We start from the raw sequence: 26,009 nt of genomic DNA on the forward strand, positions 1-26,009 counted from the left end.
AAATAAGGGCCAGATATGCAGTAGTCTCCAATTTTGAGACCACAGAGACTAAGCTGCTGCCACCAGGTACTTCAGCCCAATTAGCTGAGCTCATAGCCCTGACTCAACCTTTAGAGCTGGGAAAAGGAAAAAGAGTAGCCATTTGCACTGACTCCAAGCCTGCCCTTCTGGTGCTACATGCACATGCCGCTATTTGGAAATAAAGAGGCCACTTGACCACATCCTTAGGGTCTTGGAGGCAGTCCATCTGCCCACCGAGGTTTCAGTCTCCCATTGTAAAGTACACCAAAAGGGAGCACGAGGAAGTGGAACGAAGGAACTAAACTGCCGATTAGGCAGCTAAGAGAGCAGCATTACAGAACAATGACCTAATAGGGGTTGCCACCTTAGTTCCACAGACTAATATGCCAGAAACTCCATCATATACTGAAGGTAAGACTCTTAAATCTAAGAGTGAGGACTTTCAAGAAGATCTTATGGGGTGGTTCCAAAAGGAGGGACTCCTTTTTCTGCCTGGGAACCTCCAACGGAAGTTGGTTAACTCCTTACATGCCACCACTCATTTAGGGGAAAAGGCCCTCCAAAAATTACTAAAAAGGTCCTTCAGAAGAACAGGCCTCCAAACAACTATAAGGCAGCCAGTCTCCGCCGTCTCACTTGCCAGTTAAACAACCCCCAAATAGCTCAAAGACCCCAGACAGCCCATCCCATCCAATAACATGGAACCTACCCAGGAGAGGACTGGCAGATGGACTTCACCAGATGCCAGTTTCTCAAGGGTATAAATACCTATTAGTCATGACAGATACATTCACAGGATGGATTGAAGACTTTCCCAGACTGAGAAGGCTGAGGAGGTGGTTAAAAAAAACTGCTCCATGAAATCATTCTGAGATTTGGTCTGCCCAAGTCATTACAAAGTGACAATGGGACATCATTTACTTCTAAGGTCACTCAAGGGGTCTCTAAAGCATTTGGGCATTATTTATTACCTACAATGTGCCTGGAGGCCTCAGTCTTCAGAAAAAGTAGAAACAGCCAACCAATTCTTAAAATCAGTGATAAAAAATAATAACCCAGGAGACCTCTCTCAAATGGAAGAAGGCTTTACCAATAGCTCTCCTCCACACCATATTGCCCCTAAGGAACAGGTTGGACTTAGTCCTTATGAGATGCTATATGGGAGACCTTTTGTTTATGTCAGTGACCTCTTCCTAGATCCAGAGGCTCAGACCCTCCGGTCTTAGGCCATGGCCATTGGGCAATTCCAACAAGATATATGCTTGTTGGGTGTCAACCAGCACACAAAAGATTCTAAAGAGCCACCACTATATGCTCTAGGAGCTCGAGTCCTAATTAAAGTCTGGAAAGATGGGTCCCCAAAGGCTCAACTCCAGCCCACATGGAAGGGCCCCTACCCTGTAATACTTTCTATCCCCACAGCAGTCAAGGTACCAGGACACGACTCCTAGATTCACTACTCATGAGTCCAGCTTTGGAAGAAAACAGAAGAGGACTCAATCCACCTGTGAGCCCCTGGGAGCTATTAGATACCTATTCTGGACTACAGATGAGTATCATTCTAATGAACACCCCCAAAATTAAGTTTCTGGGGATAAGACTTCTCTGGACAGCTCTAACGAGCCAACACAGTTTGGCAGGGATTATACTCCAAAATAGACAGGAGACAGATCTTCTAATCCCTGACCAAGGAGGGACTTGAGCCATCTTGAATGAGACGTGTTGTTTCTGGGTAAATACCTTCCAGCTAAGTTAAAGAAAGTCTCACAGTCCTCAAGAAAAACATTCCAAAGCCTACAGGACCTCAAAGAACAAGCTGGAGAGTCCTCGGGGTGGCTACAATCTCTCTTTCTGGGATCCTTCTCCTGGCGAGGGGGAATTTGGAGTTGGCTAATGCCCCTACTAACCCTTGTTATCACCATATTGATGATGCTTATGATCGCTCCATGTATTATCAATTGTCTAACCTGATTTGTCTCTGCCCAGGTCAACAAACTACAACATGCAATGCCACTTCAACAAGGATATATAAAACTACAGCCAACCACAGAAAATATCACTCACCCTTAGATGGACACCACAGTGAGAACTCTGAGGCTTGAGACTAGCAAGAGAGGGAGGCCCAATTCCCCCTGCCATCCCAGTTCTGCAGGAAGTAGCCAGAGAGACCTCGACCTATTCCCAAAGAATCGGGCCTCCCATCTCCTGAAGGGGGAATGTTAGGTAGTTAGAATAGGAAAAAGGAATCCAAAACGGTGCTGGCTAAAAGATAAAGAAAGGGAAAAGCCTGTGAAAATAGAACAAAGGAAGGTCCGAGGACCTGAGTGAGAACCTCAGGTGAAACAAACAACCCCCCTGGCTAGCCCAATTTACACAGGGCAGGCTCAGGGGGAGGAGAAAAAACATGTAAAAAGAGGAGCCAAAATTGAGCCTGAGGCCTCTCTTCCCTTCATGTCTTTTGGGTCAGCCCGCCCTCATGCCTTGATTTTCCTTTGCTTGCCAAATAAAACTGAGCTGTAACACTTGTCCATCCACTGCTTCAAATTTTTGCTGCGGCGAGGCAGAACCAAGGAAATTAGAAACTCCCCTGACAACCTGATATTCAAAAAAGCAGGTTATATTTTGGCTTTGTATTGGCTTACTTTATTAGTGGCTAAGTGGAGGTGTGATGAGCTCTTAAAGCACAGATTAGAATTCTAGATGCTCCAGCCACCATAGTACTCTGTTCTGAGAGCAAAATTCACAGAACCATGAAAATCAGTTCAGGTGGGTTGCTCATTTTGAGCAGCATTTTCCATTTCACATACAGTCCACGAAGTCAGAGGCCCTGCGCCCTATGCTTTGTGAGGGAATAAGCCATAGGATGTTGTCTAAGAGGCCAGAGAGCATCCAAGCAACATTCAAGGCCATCAAAGTTCACCAAACTTGAGGCTCACTGGCTTCTCTAGAGCAGTATTTTCTTCTCAGGAAAAAAAAGAGCAAAAAAGACTTGTTTGAAGTAAGGGTGAGCCCCTGTATAGTTGTGTACCTTTTGAAGACTGGAAAGAGCAATTCCTCTTTTGGGGTCTTCACCTGCCTGTATCAGAAAGCAGAGTCACCAATCTTTATCTGTGTGCTAATATTCCTGTTTTCTTGAGTAAAAGAAAAGTCTGCTGGGAAAACTAAGTCTTCTCCAAGGGCTCAGGTAACTGTGCGAACCTGGAGGTAAATTAGAGTTGAAGCTTCATAGACTCTTTAGGGATTCCTGAAAGCAGGTCTTAAGGACTACATCATCAACAAGAAATAGCCAATTAACAATAAAATAACAGCAGAGGTACAAAATACCACTTCTAGAAAAGGGGTTTATTAACTGACAATGTGTACAGTTTCAGAGAACTGAGGAAGCCTGGGACCCTTTTTTTTTTTTCCCCTTGAGATGTTTACAGTCATGGGACAGCACCTCCCATACACACTTAAACATAATACATACAAAACTATGTCTCTAATGTGGAAAATGCTGATTACTGAATGGATTAACCGAGTTCTAAAAGTGAAACTATCACTTTAACCCTTATCACAGAAATTATTTTGAATGTAGTATTATTTTCATTTTTAAAGAACTTCATTGAGATAAAATTTACATACAATTTCTCACTAAAAATGTAAAGTTTAGTGTTCTGTTTTAGTCAAGTCATAGGATTGTGCAACCATTACTACTGTGTAATTTTAGATCACTTTTGTACCCCCTGAAAGAACCCATGCTTCCATTAGTAAGCAACTTCTATTTCTTCTACCTGTCCTCCCCAGGACTAAGTCCAGAGTTGTTGCTAATCTTTCTGTCTCTGTAACTTGTCTATCTTTTAAACTTTATACAAATGAAATCATATACTATGTAGTCTTCTTTTCTAGTTTATTTCACTTAACATAAGGTTTACAAAGTTCATCTTTTCTCTTATTTTTCATTTCTAAATATTTTTCATAAGCCTAAATGCAGGACTTTACATTCAACCCTATACAATTTCATCTTTTTAGTTATGGCTCATGTTCTGACCTGTCAAAAATAATTTTAACTTACACCAATCCTTCAAATAGTTATTATTTTACTAACAAAAAATAGTGACAGCATGGTCACTGGTGGGGGATAAAAAAAAAAGTGAGAGAGAGAAAGAGATAGTAATTACCACTTATGGGTACTCAGTCACTCAATCATGTCTGACTCATTGTGACCCTATGGACTGTAGCCCACCAGTCTCCTCTGTCCATGGGATTTTACAGGCAAAAATACCAGAGTGGGTTGCCATTTCCTTCTCCAGAGGATCTTCCCCAGAGGGTATGAAACCTCAGTCTCTGTGCTGGCAGATGGGTTCTTTACCACTGAGCCACCTGGGAAGCTTTATAAAGCAATTAATTCATGCTAACTCTAGAATAATTTGCATATAAGTAGCACTATCCAGAAGGCACTGGCGACCCACTCCAGTACTCTTGCCTGGAAACTCCCATGGATGGAAGAGCCTGGTGGGCTGCAGTCCATGAGGTCGGGAAGAGTCGAACGAGACTGAGCTACTTCACTTTCACTTTTCACTTTCCTGCATTGGAGAAGGAAATGGCAACCCACTCCAGTGTTTTTGCCTGGAGAATCCCAGGGACAGGGGAGCCTGGCGGGCTGCCTGCCGTCTCTGGGGTCGCACAGAGTCGGACACGACTGACGTGACTTAGCAGCAGCAGCAGCAGCAGCAGCAGCAGCACTATCCATGGGAGAAGGCAATGGCACCCCACTCCAGTACTCTTGCCTGGAAAATCCCAGGGACGGAGGAGCCTGGTAGGCTGCAGTCCATGGGGTCGCTAAGAGTCGGGCATGACTAAGGGACTTCACTTTCACTTTTCACTTTCCTGCATTGGAGAAGGAAATGGGACCCACTCCACCGTTCTTGCCTAGAGAATCCCAGGGACAGAAGAGCCTAGTGGGCTGCCATCTATGGGGTCGCACAGAGTGGGACACGACTGAAGCGACTTAGCAGCAGCAGCACTATCCATATAACAACAATACTCCATTTTATAAACAAACTAATGCTTAAACTAAGAAAGTAATTTGTTTATGCTCCCACAGAAAGGAAGCTGTAAGTCTGAGGTTCAAATCCAGATCTTTCTGATTTTCTGAAGCCCATACTTTAAGCCAGTAGAATCTATGATCTCCCATGACATTGTTTAGTTCCCAGTTACATAATAATATCCAGGAGCATTACTATGTACATTTTCTATACATGTATTACTTCATCCTAGTAAATGGAAAACATAATAAAATAGATATTGTGATCTTCAACATACATTAAAAGAATCTTAAATTCAGAAGGGTTAGGAAATCTGTCCAAGTTTACCAACTAGTGTGTGAGAGCTGGTGTTTACATACATTCTTTTTCCTAATGTAGCAACTCCGTTTACTAACAGTGGTTTCACCTAAGGTTGATGCAATCCTGATACTCACCTTTTCTACCCATGAAGAAACACAAAAGAATCTTTGGATTCTTTCTTCCTTCCCAGGTACTCAGTATAGAAAAGCAATGGGTTAAAAAAGCCAAAAACTCTCCCCAAAATCTGTACTTCTAAGGAAGACTACTGGCCCATTAACAAATGTCTCCATCAGTATCTTACCATCTGCTGTTTGTACTGTACTTGTCAATATTGAGCATCACTTGCAGTTCATACGATCATACAAAATCTCAGAAACCACAGAGTACCAACGTGAAAAAAAAAAAAAAGCTAATTCAAAGATGGTTTTAGAATCGGATAACACATTCACTGCACAAGCATATAACTAGATGGAAACAAGTTACGTCCTCTGCATGTTTTCTATGTCCATGAAAAATTACTCAATTTCTAGCACTAAATTGAACAGGACTGGCAAATTACACAGTGTAATCTTCACTTCTGCTGACCCCCTTGATGTTTTTCCCACTCATCTAATTCTGAAGTCTCAGATTATCCAAACTGATCTGTTTAAATTCAAAATGCAATGAAATTTAATTATCCATGTCATAAAGGATACTGATATTATGGCAGACTAAGGTAGACTACAGCACAAAAATATTATATTTGGCCTTTAAGTACCTTAAATATTTTCACACAATAGATTTTTCTTAAGGCTTATTTTGTTCCCTTGTACAAATTCAAACCAAACAGAAGGTAAAGTTGGTAGTCCCATATGGCAGCATTTAAAGGGAGCTAGAAAGATTAACTACCTTCCCACCTGTAATTAGTCATTCCTTGTTTTATATAAACTTTTCTCCCTTTCCTGAAATGTTCTTTTATTTCAGAATGCCCCTGTGAGGAGTGACATATTAAAGCACTATATGCTGAGAATGAATAAATTTATTATGATTAAGAAAACAGATAAAACAATATTTTTGAACAATATGTACCTCAGAGAAAAAGAGATCATCACTGGGTTCTATCCCATGTCAGTGCAAAAATTCTGATTATAAATATTGCCCCTTAGATGTAAAGGTTCAAGTGTCTCTGTAAGTCATCAGGAAACAGCAAAGAGAAGAAATAAATTTATTACCTTTCATTTTGAAACATAGTGTTCCCCCATCCAAGTAATAAATATTCTAGGAGTGATAACAATTTGATTGTATTATCAATAATTTCCATGAATTTTGTAAAAATAAAGTTGTAAGTAAGCAGTCTTCAAAGCTCAGTGGTGAAAGATTCAAATACAATAAAATGACAGACTACAAAAAAAGCAAAGGGCAGTGATTCTTGAATTACCTTGAAACAGCATCTGCATGTAGAATTTTTACCTATATACGGAGATGCAGTATTTTTATGCAAAAGGGTAATGCTATTTCTTACAGAAAGAATAATGCTGCATATGTTATTACCTGAAAAGTATATGTATAATCCAAGCTAAATGCTACACAGATGTGCTCGTTATACCATCAACTCAAATAATAGTACTGTATCTATATTAACAAAAATAGAGACAAAAAGAGAGGCTAATAAGATATATATTTACATTAGAAAGTGGAATTAAAATAAAACTGAATGATTCCCTCATGGTCCAGTGGTTAAGAATCCACCCTGCAATTCAAGGGACACAGTTTCAATCACTGATCCTAGAAGATTCCACATACCTCGGGCCACCTAAGAACATGCGCCACAACTACCGAGCCTCCTCTTTAGAGCCCACGAGACACAACTACTGAGCCCGTGTGCTTCAACTACTGAAGTCTGTGTGCCTACAGCCTGTGCTTCACAACAGAAGAAGCCACCACAGTGAAAAGCCCGAGCACCACAACGAAAAGTAGCCCCTATTCTCGGCAACTGCAGAAAACCTGCATGCAGCAACAAGACCCACCACAGCCAAAACATATACATATAAAAAATAAGTAAATAAAGAAACCTTTAAAAAAAAAAACCTTAATCATCTATTTTATTTCAATATAATAAGCAACCAAAAAAGATGTACTTTCTGTCCATTCTTAAATTATTTTAATATAAAAAATAAAAACTTGAAAAAACTTTTCCAACACATAAAATCCATTTATCAGAATACCTGATAATGAATGATCTATCTGAGGCATAGCTACCAAATGTTGCAATGTGTGGTGCTAGTGGTAAAGAACCCACCTCGCTTGCCAAAGCATGAGACGCAAGAGATGGCAGATTCGATCTCTGGGTCAGGAAGATCCCCTGGAAGAGGGCATGGCAACGCATTCTAGTATTCTTATCTGGAGAATCCCAGGGACAGAAGAGCCTGGCAGGCTATGGTCCATACAGTCTCAAAGAGTTGGAAATGACTCAAGTAATTTAGCACACATACACATTTACACTAAAACTTTCACTTGTGTCTGACATAAAGAAGTCTATGAAAAATAATTGTAAACAACTATTTATTCTTGATATTCTAAAATGTAAAATGATCATATAAACATAAAATAACTAGATACCAGACTTACTGATATATGTACATTGTGTGTACATATAACTTGCATATTTTATTTACAGATAATCTTATACATCCCTAATGCAATACCAGTGGGAAAATAGCAGAAACAACAGAAACTTCGAATGAGAAGTGAAAAAAATTCTGCTAAAGGTCAGAAGTAGAACATAAACATCTACTGAGCCTTTGGTACGTGCCAAGTATGAGGAATGGCAATAAAAAAGATTCAATTCTTACTCAGATAATAGAGAATAAATGAAGTGTAGTACGTACATCAATAAAGGCAAGTACAAGTGCAACACGACCTAGAGGAGGGTTTGATTAACTCTGAGGTGAAATGGATGATAAGAGGATTTGAAGAGGGCTCTAGAGCAGGGGTCCCCAACCTCCAGGATCTACTGCCAGATGATCTGAAGTGGAGCTAATGTAATAATAGTAATAGAAATAAAGTGTACAATAAATGTAACACATTTAAATCATCCCGAAACCACTCCTCCCTAACTCCATCCATAGAAAAACTGTCTTCCAAGAAACTGGTCCCTGGTGTCAAACAAGTTGGGGATTGTTGCTCTAGAGAATACATCTACCTGAATTTAAATCAAAACTTAGTGATTTTATCATTAATACCTTCAATCCTCTTTATAAAGAGTTTAAAAGAATAGAAAGAAGGAAGGGAGGGAGGGAAGATAAAGAAAACTAGAAGAAAGGAAGACAGGAAGTAAAAGAGGAAAGAAAGGAAGGGAAAAAAATGAAACTAAACTCTCCATGCTGAAATCTATCATGACAGATAAGAGCGCTTGAGTGTCAGGTTATCAGTAATCAATCACATGTCAGCTAGTTTGCTTCACAGACCCTTTTTTATGAAAGCAGTGTATCCTGCATAGAGAACATGGAATAAGAGACCACTCTCAAAAAAGCAACATGCATAACAAATATCTGGGGGATTTTAGGGGCTTGTTTGCTTTTGCTTGTTGGTTGTTGGCTTATTTGTGCTTGTTTTCCTAGAATACTTTCTATTTTTTTTTAAAAAAAGGAGATTTCTCCAAAAAATGACAAATATCTCAAGCTATTAATGTTTAGTATATTATAAAAAGTTCCTAAGCCCTTGTAATATTGGACTAGGCCCGTGACCTTCCAATTAGTTTTACATTTCGGAGAGGAAAATTAAACACTAGTTGTTAATTTAATTAGCTACAGCTATGTCACACAGAGTCGGACACGACTGAAGTGACTTAGCAGCAGCAGCAGCATTGCATATGAAAGCATGAAGAGAAGAAGAAGTGATAGGGAAGAGAAAAATGGAGCAACGACTCCAATGGTTTAAGTTCCAAGTCTCAAATACTTGATAAAACCCAACCATCAGAAGTAAAAGAATCAAAGACTGATTATCTGTGAAAGGAGATGAAAAGGGATAACTAGAACAGAAGAAGAAACCAAGAGGGTCAAGGCCACTTGAAACCTTTATTAGTCGAGACTAACATAAAGCCATCACCCTCCTCTCTGTTTAACTAAATAGAATCAATCACCAGATACTTTACCAGAATGGAGTCCTTTCCCAAAACACTGGCTCACTTACTTAGAACAGTCTACAATGTCTTGCCTTTTAAACCTCCTTCAACCTCAGCCACAATAATAGACACTAATAATGATAATGATGATAAAAAGCATAGCAGAAAGAAGAGACGGCATCTCCTATTTGCCAAAAGCTATGGTAAATGGTAAATGGCCTACTTTCAAAGCAACCTATGGGTAGATAATATAGTCAGTTTTTTGCAAATGTATTTTAAAAATACTTATTGAATGTTCATTACACATAGGACACTACTCTAGACATTCAGAATATTGAACAAAAAACATAAAACATAACTCTGATAGATTACACAATCTGGCTGAGTAAACTGAGCTACAGAGAACTTAAATGATATTTGCTCAGCATTGAACACCAGGTAAGTGACAAGGGCAATGTCAAGCAATTTGATTCCGGGACCCCTTTCTTCATACCATGGACTTTACTCTTTTTTTTTTTTTTTTGACTTTACTCTTTTGGATGTAAGAGCACACTGGCCAGGGCTCAGACATGGCACTCTGCTTTTCAGATTTTATATTTTTCTACTTGATACTGTATAAGGAGTAATTCAATTGTAATACGGTTACATTTTTTTTAAAAAAACAAAACCTCTAAGCACAAAACTCAAAAAGCAGGCAAGGTGAAAATGCTAACTCTAAAAGTGTTTGAGGAACTACACTGAATATTATAATGGTCATTGATATAAATAGTTGATTACAATTAATAGTTTATATGATTTCAATTATACTCTAAAGGAAGTTAGAATAGCACGCATCCTGTCTATACTTACGACATTTCACATTTTCATCAATGTTTCGTAGTAAGAGCATATTTTCTCAGCCTAAAGAAATATTCTATAACAGAAAGAAAGTTGCAATCAGAGTCAAGCAGATGACTCTACTCTGAGTCTCCATCGATGTATTTAAAAATAAATAAATAATGGGCATAAGACACATTCCTGGCATTTGTCTGATAGGCTTAAGTAAGACAAATGTAAAAATGCTATGCAAACTAAAGAATGCAATGTTCTTTATCATTCTCTCTTCACAGAACTACAGAATTATTTGGACTTCCTAATATACTCTATTACTTTGGTAATTATTAAACTTTGCCTATGTACAATTCAAAATAAAATATTCTGCCCTTAACTCCTTAACCCAAACTCATGTTTTAGTAACCATTATTTCTCAGTTGATACTACCTTTTGAACTGCCATATTGCTCCCTTACTCTCCAAGTTTTTTCTTTCCCACTTTCAGGTTCTATCCAATTTTTAGGCAATGCAGAGTGCTAGGTATAACTATATAAGTCCCATAATCTAGGTCTTTAAAGATGAAGATATTTGGATAATCTTAAATCAGCTAATATTTCTTTCATATTAGCACTTCTGAGGGCTGATTCACCACTTAGTGGCTACACAATATATTTCTTCCCTGGGGATTCCTTGTACTTGCTACTCCTTTACTTCTAAATAATTATTCCTCAATTTGTAATATGTGCATGTGTTCTCAGTCCCTCGGTAGTGTCCGTCCTTTTGCGACCCCATGGACTGCAGTTAGCCAGGCTCCTCTGTCCATGGGGATTCTCCAGGCAAGAATTACGCTCCTCAATTTGTAATACTGCCCTTCAATTTTGTTCACTGTGTAGAACCTTTTATGTAAAACTCACTGTTGTTCTGAAGTTTGGTTTTCCTGGCAGCTATCTTGCTACTTTACATATCCACAAATGAAGGAATGGTATCACTTACATGTGGAATCTAAAAAAATGATATAAATTTTTTTGCAAAGTATAAATAGGCCCCCAAACAAAGAAGACAAACTTATGATTACCAAAGGAGAAAGGCATGAGGGAAGTATACTGAACATACTTATAGATTTTATATATTTGTATTTATGGGACTATTTTAGATTCTAAGTGATCATTCTTAATAATAATATTCATTTTGCATAGAATTGAGCATTTGAAAATGTAAACATCTATGCTGATGGACTCCACAAACTCATGCAAGAAACACAGGGCAAAGGAGTGATAACAATATAATGTAGTTAAGAGTTTTAATGACGTATCTGACAATGAAAGGGCAATATTAGTATTGAAGGCAGCAACAAATTTTCCTCTGATTGCCAAATTTACTTAACATATATTGCCATATTATAGAATGTACTAAGCCCATATGACTTCATTTAATCATCATTGCTGTGTTCTGTGACAGGTGCTTATATGGATGAGACACACAGAGGTTAAACAACTTACCAAAGTAATCCAGTAGCGGAGTCAAGATTCACTTTCAAGACAAAACAGGGTCTTGAAAGATGAAATGTTTTTCATTAGGTGATAAAAGTGGGAAAGAGTAGGCCAGTGATGGGAACAAAATGTATTAACAGCCAATAGTCACAAGTATGTCAAAGAGACACAGAGGGACAGGATCGGACAGGTGATGACAGCAGCCCAAGGCCAGGCCTCATAAACAGGCTGCCTCCAACTGCTTTTCTACCTAAATATCTATAGTGATGTCATTCTTTGAACATTGCGTCTATAGGAAACTCAGGTTAAACCACAACTATCAACATACAAGAAAGAATGATTCAGCAGCCTCAGAGCCCCAGACCTAATAAATACTTAGGAGAGAGACTCACAGACAGTAAAGAAGAAAGAATACTGAGCTGGGAGAAAAGGATCAATCAGCTGATTTTCCACTCCTACAGTTGAACTGTCTTTGCCACAGTACAAACATTATTCCATTTACAGACACTTATTTCAACAAAGGAGTTTTCAAATCAGAGTCTGTATGTTTTAATTCCTTATTATGTACTATGTATTGAACTATTACATAAATATATGCATGTGTACATATGTGTGTGTACTTATCTATTCACACTACAGTACTATACCCAGAGATGCAATATGCTACTAGACACAATGAATAAAATAAATAACATTTTAGAATTGCTTTACTCATTTCTGAGTGAGGTTTCACTGAAAAATCACAGTAGTTTGTCTCTTTCCTTCATTACTTCTATCCTCCCTCCCTTTCATCTGTTTTTGCTTCTTTTTTTCTTCCTTGTTTTGTTCATCCTTCTGTTCTTTCATTACTTCTTTGAATTATCAACTAGGAGTTATTTTGAAATTGGAACAGAGAACCTTCTACAGTTAAGTCACCCATTCAAGTCAGACCAATAAGATCAGTCACCAAAATCTTACTGGACTATGACTATTATGAAATTGAGTAAAGTTTTCCATCTCATAAAAGTCACAATCAACATGAAAAGGCACTCTTGATTCCACTCAATTCTGTTTGTCTCCATTGTGATTTAACAATGCTTTATGTTTTAAATAGCTATGTAGAAACTTAACTTTTCCACCAGATAGTAAAATAATTTAGAAAAAAAAAATTCTCTTAACAATAGAACAAGTTTAGGCTTACAATTCCCTTTTATAAACTGGCAAAACTTTTATATAACAGTTCCATTTGTAAATGGGTAAAAACTAAAAGCTTTATCTCCCACGCACCTTTTCTTTCCATTTTGCACCCTCCATCTCAAAAAAAGACAAAAAAAAAAAAAGGCCCAAAATAAGGCACTGAAGACTTATCATTACAATTCACATCCACTTTCTCTAAAGCTAAATGCACCTAAACTATGATAGAAAACCCTTCTGTATTTCAATCACATTCTTCCAATTTTCAGGTTTATAGCATCACTCATTCATTTATTCAAGCAACTGTTTTTTGGTACCTAAAGATAGGCTCGATAAAGGACAGAAATGGTATGGGCCTAAAGAAGCAGAAGATATTAAGAAGAGGTGGCAAGAATACACAGAAGAACTGTACAGAAAAGATCTTCATGACCCAGATAATCACGATGGTGTGATCACTCACCTAGAGCCAGACATATTGGAATGTGAAGTCAAGTGGGCCTTAGAAAGCATCACTATGAACAAAGCTAGTGGAGGGGATGGCATTCCAGTTGAGCTATTTCAAATCCTGAAAGATGATGCTGTGAAAGTGCAGCACTCAATATGCCAGCAAAATTGGAAAACTCAGCAGTGGCCAAAGGACTGGAAAAGGTCAGTTTTCAATCCAATCTCAAAGAAAGGCAATGCCAAAGAATGCTCAAACTACTGCACAATTGCACTCATCTCACACGCTAGTAAAGTAATGCTCAAAATTCTCCAAGCCAGGCTTCAGCAGTACATGAACCGTGAACTTCCAGATGTTCAAGCTGGTTTTAGAAAAGGCAGAGGAACCAGAGATCAAGTTGCCAACATCTGCTGGATCATAGAAAAAGCAAGAGAATTCCAGAAAAACATCTATTTCTGCTTTATTGACTATGCCAAAGCCTTTGACTGTGTGGATCACAATAAACTGTGGAAAATTCTCAAAGAGATGGGAATACCAGACCACCTGACCTGCCTCTTGAGAAATTTGTATGCAGGTCAGGAAGCAACAGTTAGACCTGGACATGGAACAACAGACTGGTTCCAAATAGGAAAAGGAGTACGTCAAGGCTGTATATTGTCACCCTGCTTATTTAACTTATATGCAGAGTACTTCATGAGAAACCCTGGGCTGGAAGAAGCACAAGCTGGAATCAAGATTGCCGGGAGAAATATCAATAATCTCAGATATGCAGATGACACCACCCTCATGGCAGAAAGTGAAGAGGTACTAAAAAGCCTCTTGATGAAAGTGAAAGAGGAGAGTGAAAAAGTTGGCTTAAAGCTCAACATTCAGAAAACAAAGATCATGCCATCTGGTCCCATCACTTCATGGCAAATAGATGGGGAAACAATGGAAACAGTGTCAGACTTTATTTTTGGGGGCTGCAAAATCACTGCAGATGGTGACCTCAGCCATGAAATTAAAAGACGGTCACTCCTTGGAAGAAAAGTTATGACCAACCTAGATAGCATATTGAAAAGCAGAGACAATACTCTGCCAACAAAGGTCCATCTAGTCAAGGTTATGGTTTTTCCACTGGTCATGTATGGATGTGAGAGTTGGACTGCAAAGAAAGCTGAGTGCCAAAGAATTGGTGCTTTTGAACTATGGTGTTAGAGAAGACTCTCAAGAGTCCCTTGGACTGCAAGGAGATCCAACCAGTCCATTCTAAAGGAGATCAGCCCTGGGTGTTCTTTGGAAGGAATGATGCTAAAGCTGAAACTCCAGTACTTTGGCCACCTCATGCGAAGAGTTGACTCACTGGAAAAGACTCTGATGCTGGGAGGGATTGGGGGCAGGAGGAGAAGGAGACGACAGAGGATGAGATGGCTGGATGGCATCACCAACTCAATGGACATGAGTCTGAGTGAACTCTGGGAGCTGGCGATGGATAGGGAGGCCTGGCGTGCTGCGATTCATGGGGTCGCAAAGAGTCAGACATGACTGAACAACTGAACTGAACTGAAGATATGCCAGCTTTTGTGTTAGGCATTATAATAAAAGATAAATAAAACATTCATTCATTTACTATGCTGACCACAAAATCAGCTTAGAAGAGAAATATTTTCTTCCCTACTTACTGAAAATAGTCTTAAACATCATTCCCACCAGCTCTGTCATTCCCACCACTGTCACAAGGGATGGGATTACACTGATTAGCATGAAATGAGGGCTGACCTAAACTATGTAGATGCCACACAGTGGGGGAAAACTGGAATGAATGACGAGGAAGTATTTCCAGTGTCCTGCTCAATTGCCTTCCAAAGCTGACAATGGTTGTTATTATTCCATTTCCTTAAGGGACAATGTCACATTCCTATGGATGTGAGAACTGGGCTATAAAGAAAGCTGAGCACTGAAGAATTGACGCTTTTGATCTGTGGTGTTGGAGAAGACTCTTGAGAGTCCCTTGGACTGCAAGGAGATCCAACCAGCCCATCCTAAAGGAAATCAGTCCTGAATATTCATTGGAAGGACTGATGCTGAAGCTGAAGCTCCAATACTTTGGCCACCTGATGCAAAGAACCGATTCATTTGCAAAGATGCTGATGCTGGGAAAGATTGAAGGTGGAAGGAGAAGGGGACAACAGAAGATGAGATGGTTGGATGGCATCATCGACTCAATGGACATGAGTTTGAGTAAGCTCCGGGAGTTGGTGATAGACAGGGAAGCCTGGCATGCTGCAGTCTATGGGGTCGCAAAGAACTGGACACGACTGAGCAACTGAACTGAACTGGAGAATATTTTTCAAACATCACATTGAAGAAAAAGTTATTTATCTATGATTTAGAGGCTTTTTAAGGATTGATTAAGCTTCCAGCATCACCCAAATTCAACTATACTCCCTCGCCAAATGTAATGACAATAGAAATATTCCAACTCTATGAGGAAAATATATTAATACTGTAAATACAGAAGTTTTTAATATGTGCAAAGGGATTTAAAAAGGAGGGGTGGGGATTTCCCTCACAGCTTAGTCAGTAAAGAATCTCCCTGCAATGCAGGAGACTCGGGTTCGATTTCTGGGTCTGGAAGATACCCTGGAGAAGGAAATGGCAACCCACTTCAGTATTCCTTCCTGGAGAATCCCATGGACAGAGGAGCCTGGCAGGCTACAGTCCATGGGGTGGCAAGAGTCTTACACAGCTTAGTGACTAAACCACTAAAGGGATAAAACCTACTGCAACGAACTGAATTCGCTTTCTTCCCCCTTTCTCTACCCTCCACTCCCAACCCCTATACTGAGTCAGTAGCCAAAGGAGGACACCAAAGTACAAAGATGAAAGAAAAGAGTCAAATTCTTGGATGAGAGTTCTAAGTTCTTGAAACCCTGGCCAAGAGAGATGTGAAAGCGGCTGAGGCCAGTGACCTGAAGGAACCTCAGGGTTGCAATAAGGAGGACACAGAGTGACATGTGGAGGAACATGCATATCTAAGTGTCTGCAGCAGGGACAGAGGCCAAACTCGTGTCACGTCAAAGAATGTTAGACAAAACCTTCCTTTCCAAAGCCGGAGAAACTACTTAAGCCATCCTCAGACCTTAAACTGCGAGCCCTGGTTCAAATGGGTTCAAATTGATTGAGGTTAGTCGGACACGACTGAGCAACTTCACTTTCACTTTTCACTTTCATGCATTGGAGAAGGAAATGGCAACCCACTCCAGTGTTCTTGCCTGGAGAATCCCAGGGACGGGGGAGCCTGGTGGGCTGCCGTCTACGGGGTCGCACAGAGTCGGACACGACTGAAGCGACTTAGCAGCAACAGCAGTTATAAGTAACTAGCTTAAGTTCTCTATCATTATTCTTAAGGCTCGAATTCCAAATCAAGTTCAATCATAGGGGAATAAATTTTATTATATTTCCTGTATACTTGCTTTTGTACGTATCATAGAACTTTCGATTAAAGCCAAACTTTAATTCTACATTTGCACCACAAGATAACTTTTAATTAAAACTACTTCATTATTTCTCACCCTCAGCCAGTACTATTAATTTTACACTCAGAAAAGAAAACCAGGAGCCTGTGTGCCCTATGTCTCACGTAGTTTCTCCTCTGGTGTCAACAGAAAAGATATTTGCTAGATCAGTAAAGTCCAGAGAGTGCAGTGATTTGCCAAATACGGTCCACTGGAGCACTGAGACTTTAGGGTTAGGTTTCAACATTTGTCGCTGTCACTCAGATACTAAATCTATATTTACTTGGGGCAGTGAGTGGAGATTTAAATAGAAAAATCCAAAGCATCCAAGGTACGTTCCTTTCCTGACTTAGCTGTTTTTGAGAGTTTCTCTCATGGAGCTATAGTCTTTCAAAACTGGTTAAATAAAATTCTATTGGTATTATCATAAATTTTGTAGAGGATGAGCAAACAAAAAATTAACTTTCTCTTTACCAGTTTATGATTATCTGACTGGTCATTTCATGTCACTGTTCATGGGGATTCCAAACATAAAATATGACCAATGCCAAAATACAATAAGTGCTCTCAATTTAAAAATGAAGATGTATTTCTAATTATTATAATAGTAACATGAAAATAGACCATTAATACACATTACTTTTAAATATATTAAATTTTAAATATAAAATTGTATATTAAAATTTACCAGAATGGTCTGAAGACATAGAATTAAGGTTTAAAATCATCATATAAATTCAGATTTACAGATTAGGTGAACACAATCATATTTCTAAAATTGGGGAAATTATTTATCAGTGAAGGCAATACAACATTCCTGCCCACCCCCTAAAAAAAGCCAAAAAACAAAACCTGGATAAAATATAGAAGCTGGTCAGTAGGAAAATAATGGATGAACTCTAGGAATTCACACTGTGGCTGGTGGGCCACTAGCAATGTTGTGGGTGGAAAGTAGAAGGGGATTCCAAAGAACATGGCTCAGCATGTATCATACAGCACAAATTATCAAGTCTGTACAACTGGAACCATTTTTCAAGTGTGGGCACTGGAGTTTGAATGGTGTTGGTCGGAAGACACCCCCCAAACTAACATCACAGAGCATCACGTCCTCAAGCGTTCCTATCTTTGAGCAATAGTCTGGATTCTTGTGCTTTATGTAAAAGGAAAAGGATGCTGACACTGAAGCTGTGCACATGTGGAGCCAGGAGGGATGTGGGAAATCAATGTACTACTCTCTTTTCAATTTTGCTACTCTAAAATATAGTGTAGTCACTCAGTCATGACTGACTCTCCATGACCTCATGGACTGCAGCCCCCCAAGCTCCTCTGTCCATGGGATTCTCCAGGCAAGATCACTGGAGTAGGCTGCCATTTCCTTCTCCAGGACTCTAAAACATAAAATCTTTTTAAAAAATTCTCATTTTGGAGAAAACCTGGCTCAGAAATCATAGCTTTAGTGTTCAACACATTGCATTTCTTTTCTGTAAATCCTTACCTATTTTAATCTTGGAAGCTTTTTTCCCCCATCCCTACTTTGTTAATTTTAGACTTCCCACTTTCTTTACAACCTAACCAGCTAATCACTTTTAAATTTTTTTCAGTAATTATAATGAATTAACGGTTATGTTTAAGCAATTTCAAATGATAGGCCCATATATATATAAACTAATGTCAACAATCACATATTCTATTTACTATTGCTGGGAGAAATATCAATAACCTCAGATATGCAGATGATATCACCCTTATGGCAGAAAGTGAAGAACTAAAGAGCCTCTTGATGCAAGTCAAAGAGGAGAGTGGAAATTTGGCTTAAAGCTCAACATTCAGAAAACTAAGATCATGGCATCTGATCCCATCACTTCATGGCAAATAGATGGGGAAACAGTGGAAACAGTGTCAGACTTGATTTTTGGGGGCTCCAGAATCACTGCAGATGGTGATTGCAGCAGTGAAATTAAAGGACGCTTACTCCTTGGAAGGAAAGTTATGACCAACCTAGACAGCATATTAAAAAGCAGAGACATTACTTTGTCCACAAAGGTCCGTCTAGTCAGGGCTATGTTTTTTCCAGTAGTCATGTAGGGATGTGAGAGTTGGACTATATAGAAAGCTGAGTGCAGAAGAATTGATGCTTTTGAACTGTGGTGTTGGAGAAGACTCTTGAGAGTCCCTTGGATTGCAAGGAGATCCAACCGGTCCATCCTAAAGATCAGGCCTGAATGTTCATTGGAAGGACTGATGCTGAAGCTGAAACTCCAATACTTTGGCCACCTGATGCGAACAGCTGACTCATTTGACAAGACCCTGAGGCTGGGAGAGATTGAGGGCAGGAGGAGAAAGAGACAACAGAGGATGAGATGGTTGGATGGCATCATTGACTCAATGGACATGGGTTTGGGTGGACTCCAGGAGTTGGTGATGGACAGGGAGGCCTGGTGTGCTGCATTTCTCACGGTTACAAACAGTCGGACACTACTGAGCGACTGAACTGAACTGAACCCCTCCAAAAATATTATAAGGAGTCCAATAAGGCAGATATGTTAATGGTAAAAGTATTCTGCCGAATTGAAGAATGTGATTGGCACAGACAGAAAACTCTAGCACAGCTTAATTTAATAGCTGCCTGACAGTTGTCTCCAATTCTTTTTTCAATTATTTTCTGAGGGATTTGCCTAGCACCCTAAGTAGTGTGAACACAAAGAGCACACACACTAGGTGTGTGAGATTGTTTTTCTAGAGCTATGAAAATGTATTTGAAATTTGAAGAGGCAATGGGAAATGAATTTGACATCCCTATTAATGTAGTTTTACTTCGATGAGTTTTTCATATCACTAGATAAATAAAACATGCATAAGCAAAATGTCTCATATTGCTGTACCTCCATAAAATATACATTCCTGTATCCCACAAATATGGGAAAAGTACTGCTATTTTAATATACTCATTAACTAAGTTTTTCTTGATAATCTCCACATTGGCCAAAAAAAAAAGACTAAGAGCTTGCTGCTAGAATTTTGAATCAGGGTTCCTTTTAACAAAAAGGAATGGCACATGTCCAAATATATATTGAGAACACCAAATTGACATACAGTTGAGAAATAACAATAATTATTATGAACATGATAGCTGTTTATGTCTATGCTATAGATAATGTGTGGTGTCCATAGGGTTTTGATGAGTTTCTTGCCTCTGCTTACACATAGACTAGGTCAGAGCTTGTACTAAGGAAGACCAGGAAGAGGGTTTAATGCTGCTGCTGCTGCTGCTGGTAAGTCGCTTCAGTCGTGTCCGACTCTGTGCTATCGCATAGACGGTAGCCCACCAGGCTCCCCCGTCCCTGGGATTCTCCAGGCAAGAACACTGGAGTGGGTTGCCATTTCCTTCTCCAGTACATGAAAGTGAAAAGGGAAAGTGAAGTCGCTCAGTCGTGTTTAATGCTACAATGAAGTAATTTTACTCTGTACTCTAGACATAATATTGACACCTAATGGTATTCACATAGTTTTTCTTGAAAGAGTATCTGCCATCAAGAAAGACAGTTCAAAAAACATGTTGGTCAAATTTAGTGAATTATTAAATCTTCGCAGGAAGAATATTATATAATTTAATACATACTTTTTCTCTTGCTTAATATAATCTTTCTTAACACAACATGTCAAAATGTGAATTCTCTTTTGCTATAAAGAAACATGCAAGGAGTGGTATCTCTCATAGTCTTACATGTCACACATTTCATAAAGAGACAGTTATATAACATAAGATGAACTTATTTCCATGCTGAAAGTTAAAAACTGATTATATTTGGAACACTAGGGCTTCCCTGGTGGCAAAGAATCTGCCGGCAAAGTAGGAGACCTGGGTCAGGAAGATCCCCTGGAGTAGGAAATGGCAACCCATTTCAGTATTCTTGCCTGGGAAATCCCATGGACTGAGGAGCCTGGCGGGCTACAGTCCATGAGGTCACAAAGAGTCGACATGACTGAGCACAGCACAAATACACAACATCACAGCATGCTACGTATTAATTCATGGTGACAGAACTTTTAAGAAGTTTGTTTGAAATAAAACATAAAGGTTCAAAGAAACAAAGTAGACAGTAGAGAAACATTTTAAATGCTCGCTCCTCTATTTAGGCAGCTTTATGTGAGTAGAGGGGAAATTTTAAAATGTTACCCAGACCAATCCTACTGACACTGTCTCTGATTGTCCCTACTTTTCCCATATGTATCATGTAACTAAAGTCTGCCTACTCTTACAGCGATCTCTTCTTTCCATACTTCCAGTTCTTTAACCGCTTGAGTTGAAACCATCCAGACCACTACAAAAGCCTGGTGATCCCGGTTCTACCTTCCTCTCCTAGAAGCCATCGTTGTTGCCACTGGGCAGACAAAAATACCAACAAGGACCCAATTATCCAACAGGCTAGTTCAATCGTAAGACGTGTAAAGGGTAGATGCTGTGTCATATTTCTCTTTCTCTCCAAAGTGTGTAGCACAGTATATTATATAGAGAGTTCAGGATTAAAAGCACTCACTAATACAACTCCATTCCCAGAGACTACACACAGCGTAGAACACAGTATTCAACAGAATAGGTTTTGAATGAATAAGCATTTTTATTGAACGAATATAACTTATACATTCTTGCCAGGTAAGTCTCCTAAAATACCTAAAATATATTTCCACTTCAAAAGTTTTTAGTGGCTACCCACTTCCATCTGGATGAAATCCATCAAAGGCCTTCCACAACCCAGTCTCTCCCTGGTACTCTCCTTCTGTCTCTGCTCATTAATCCTTTATAGAAGGCAACACGGCAGAGTAGAAAGGGCACTGCTTTTGATATCAGAATGGTTACTGAGTTATGTGTGAGTCTTGACTTGATGGCTTACTGATGTATGATATTACAAACTCTTTGAACCTCACATTGTACTAAACAAAAGTAATTACTACCTGGCAGAAGTTGTAAACAAAAGATAAAAATCAAAATACACTTAACAGATAGGGCACAGGAAGGAAGAACTGTATGAACTCCGCTTCTACTGCAGTAATGTTTCTTTCCCAATCAGATTATATACCCTTAGCCTTTGTTTAGTATGTTCCTCCTGATAGCTGAAACAGAGAATTCAACCTACTATTACTGACACCTAAACTCTGTTCATTTTGTAAGGCCAGCTCAAAAGCTACTCTTGTCTTACATAAGCATCATATTCAAGCACCAAGCAGATGTAAACACAATTGGTAATCAGCTAATTAAGGGCGGGCCCTAGATAATGTTGTTATTCAGTAAGAAAATAATTATCTGTAAGGGAAGAACAGATAGGTCTAAATTAGTGATCTGATCTCAGAACTTTAAGCCACCAACAAAAAGTTCCCTCTCAGTCTCTGAGGCTTTAAAAGAAAAGCTGTAATGGGGAGGACTGCAAACCAGCAACTTGGTCAACGTTGCAAGTGTCATACCTTCTATGAACTCTCTCCCTCTCCATGACAGCAGAAGCCCAGAGTTGTTACTCTTCCTGCATTCACTGTAGCACTAACTGTACACTGCTGTAAAGCACACAGAGCTTTGGAATGTTAATTACTTCTTAAGTTATACCTATTAGTTCACCAGATCACAAATTCATTCACAACAAAACAAAGCCAGATTCTTTAGGCTTTCCGTCAGTGTTTTCTACATAGTAGGTATTCAACAAATATTTGAATGACCATTATATGTATATGGTCAGGTAATGAAAGCATTGTGCTATTTCTTTTTTAATTAATGCTAGTATATTTAAGGGAGAAGGCAATGTCACCCAACTCCAGTACTCTTGCCTGGAAAATCCCATGGATGGAGGAGCCTGGTAGGCTGCAGTCCATGGAGTCGCTAGGAGTCAGACACGACTGAGCGACCTCACTTTCACTTTTCACTTTCATGCATTGGAGGAGGAAATGGCAACTCACTCCAGTGCTCTTGCCTGGAGAATCCCAGGGATGGTGGGGCCTGGTGGGCTGCCGCCTATGGGGTCGCACAGAGTCGGACATGACTGAAGCGACTTAGCAGCAGCAGCGGTAGCATCAGCAGTACATACCTGTGGCGGATTCATTTTGATATTTGGCAAAACTAATACAATTATGTAAAGTTTAAAAATAAAATAAAATTTAAAAAAAAAATGTTATTTTCTACAAATCATGCAAGCCAAATATAAATGGTTGCATGTAATTCTGAACACACCTTACACAGCTTTCCAGTTTTAAAATATGTTATTTCTTCTAATAGTCCTTAATACAAGGACACTGACATATTGAAGTATGGTACCCAAGGATGATGCAGATGTTGGCAAAAGCAGAACTAATTGCTGAGTTGTCTAAGTCAGTAGCCCTCAACCCTGGCTATACAATAAAATCATCTGGAGAAAAAAAATTTTTAATACCAATACCAAGCCAATTATTATAGTCTCTAGGATAGGAACTAAATAATGGTTTTTTGAAAACTTCCCAGGTAATTCAAATATGCATCTGTGCTTAAAACCATTGAATCACACTTAATTTCAATGAACAACATGAACTGCTGACAGTTTCTGAGAAAGTCACTAAGACTTCTTCTGCTCACTATTGTTTCCTGGGTTTTAAATATTTAAGTATTTGAAACACATACTCTTTATTAAGTATTTTTCCACCACTCTTGCACCACTGTCTATCCAACACCCTTTTGTTCTGATTACCTCAGCCTTAAGAAAAAAGTAATGCATGTTAACAGTCAGATAAAAATTACCTCTCTTATGAGCTCAGTGAGTGAAGAAGCAAGCTACCTCAGGGTGGCTGACGACAGGTGACTGGTCTGCGACATTTAGGAAGTCCCTTACACCTGTCGAGGGAGGCAAAGACTGCAAGAGAGAGGCTGAGTCTGACTGAGCAGGCGCAGAAGGGCAAACAATGCTCCAACTACTGTTGGTAGATCTCTAAAAATAAAACTACAAAAGCACTGGGAAGGCAGAATGAATTCCTAACACTTGTTCTCTTCTATTTTAGTCTGTTATGAAGCAGGTGACCTCAGCACCAAGCAATGAGTCTTTTAACTTTCTGTATCCCTCACTTTCAGAAATGATCCTCAGTTATGTTGCCATGACTGAATTCATTCCAACTGTTTCATATTCATAATCATAAAGAGAATCTTTTTTTAATCTTTCAAGACTGCTCTCTCGTAGGATTACACTCTAAAATAAGTGTCTTTGATATTCATTTGCCTATCTTACTTTGAAGATTGCTTTCACATGTATTATTCTGGGGAAAAACTGTTTATCTGTTAATATTTTATGTATTCTTTCTGGGACTCTTGGTCTAAGAAGTAAGAGTTAAAAGAGTTATTAACACATCCAGAGAAATAGCAATTTAAATGTCTTCCACTGAAAAATCACTGGCCCAAAAAAAGGAAAATTACAGACTTCCTAATAACATATTTCATGAGCCAAATAAGGTCATCCTTATTTTAAATGCTATTTTAAATGTTTGGTCCAGAATAGTTCTGCATGAGAAGGTAATAAAATGTTGAGGAGGACAGCAAGTCTGGAATCAGCTCAGAGCTGCATCCCCCATCCACTGTTGGTGGTCTGAAGCACAGAATTCAACTGCTCAAGATCTCAGCTTCTTCATTTATTAAAGATGAAAATAATGTCTATCCCTGTTTTATAAAGTTGAGGTCAGAATTAAATAAGACAGTATCAGCAGGACACTAGCTTACTGTCAGCCCCTTAGCACTCAATAAATACTACAGATGATGGTTACTGGTGACAATAATCTATTGATATTACTCAATGAGCAGCAGATGATCGAACCATCAAGAAGCAATACTGTTTTAACTGCTGCTGCTGTTTTTAAGTAGGCACATACTATTTACATCTAAGAATCCAAAATCTCAAAGCCTTTTTTCTAAACAGGTTTACCTCTTCCTGTTTTTCTGGCAGACAGAGCATAATAGAAGTGAAAAATATCTTGGGGAATTTTTTTTTTCCCGGGTGGTAAACTTTGCTAGAGAAAATTTTGCATTTTGGTACATTTCTCACAACATGCACATACTAGAGATACCTATATTTGATGACAAGTGGAAATTATTTCATAGAAATTGATAGTGCCTCAAAACGCTCTACTCCTAAGCTCAAGCCAAAACAGAAACTATACACACACACACACACACACACACACACAATCCATTAATACAGACCCCAGAAAAATCCTGATTCATGGTTAATCATTATCACTTTACCTAAATCTCAAACAATGTATTTGAGTTTCCTCCCTCCAAGGTGTCAGGGAATACATGAGAAGTCATTTTAAAAAGTAAACTTTGATCAAAATTCTGGGTTCATCTCACAGGCATCACCACTGGACTCTTGAGCTGTCTTCCCAGAGACTGTTCACATGTTACACTTTTGTATTTGTATCTGAAGCTATCTGTGTCCTAACTGTTTCAGCCATTTTCTCTGGTTTGGTTCTCAAAGAAAATAGAAACCAGTTGTAAATCTGGTGAAAACTAGTTTTATTTTTTACACAGTATATATACTAAGTTTGCTTCTCACCTTATCCTTTAGACCAGAAGTCATTAATTATTGGTATAAAAGAGGAATATTATGCAAAAATACTTGAAATTCAGAAGGTCCATTTAGAGTAAACATCATATACCTCCCTTGAGATTAACAAGACATTGTATTAAACTCAGAAGTAACTGAAATATTTCCCAAGTTCTTTCAGATGTAAAATGATGAGGGAAAAAAGTTCCAAAATGCTTATAAACTACTAGCAAGTATAGAAGTATAAACTAGAAGTTTATACTTACTTCTAAGTAAGTATAACTACGTAAGTTTGCTAAAAATAAGGTATTTAGTTTGCTAAAGTATTTTAACTATATTCAATGTATCTAAAAAAGAAACAATACTATTTGAATTAGTTTGCGTATCTATTATACAAACTAAACAGATTTACACAGCCTACATGAGCATTTCTTGGATAACTTTTCTGAGCATTTCTTAAGTGGATATTTCTCAATCACTTTTTTTGACTGCAGAACCATTCTTATGTCTGTACAAGAGGAACACTGTATTGACTTATTAATTTTCCTTCTATAATATCTAACATTTGCCCAAAGGAAAATGGGTCATCAGCAAGTTTA

General features: G+C 38.7%; 1 protein-coding gene across 15 annotated transcripts in view; it reads right to left on the bottom strand.

Moving 5' to 3' along the window:
- Positions 1 to 26,009, bottom strand: part of CACNA2D1 (calcium voltage-gated channel auxiliary subunit alpha2delta 1) — a 520,495-nt gene that overhangs the window by 460,682 nt on the left and 33,804 nt on the right. The window contains exon 1 of one of the 15 annotated variants that reach the window (XM_027539828.1): positions 23,619 to 23,740. The exons of the other annotated variants lie outside the window; for them this stretch is intronic. The gene's annotated coding sequence lies outside the window, so the exon portion shown is untranslated. Of the gene's footprint in view, positions 1 to 23,618; positions 23,741 to 26,009 lie in introns of those variants that run through there. 15 annotated transcript variants of the gene reach the window in all.

The sequence above is a fragment of the Bos indicus x Bos taurus genome, chromosome 4, assembly GCF_003369695.1.
Source record: "Bos indicus x Bos taurus breed Angus x Brahman F1 hybrid chromosome 4, Bos_hybrid_MaternalHap_v2.0, whole genome shotgun sequence".
In the NCBI taxonomy this organism is placed as follows: domain Eukaryota; kingdom Metazoa; phylum Chordata; class Mammalia; order Artiodactyla; family Bovidae; genus Bos; species Bos indicus x Bos taurus.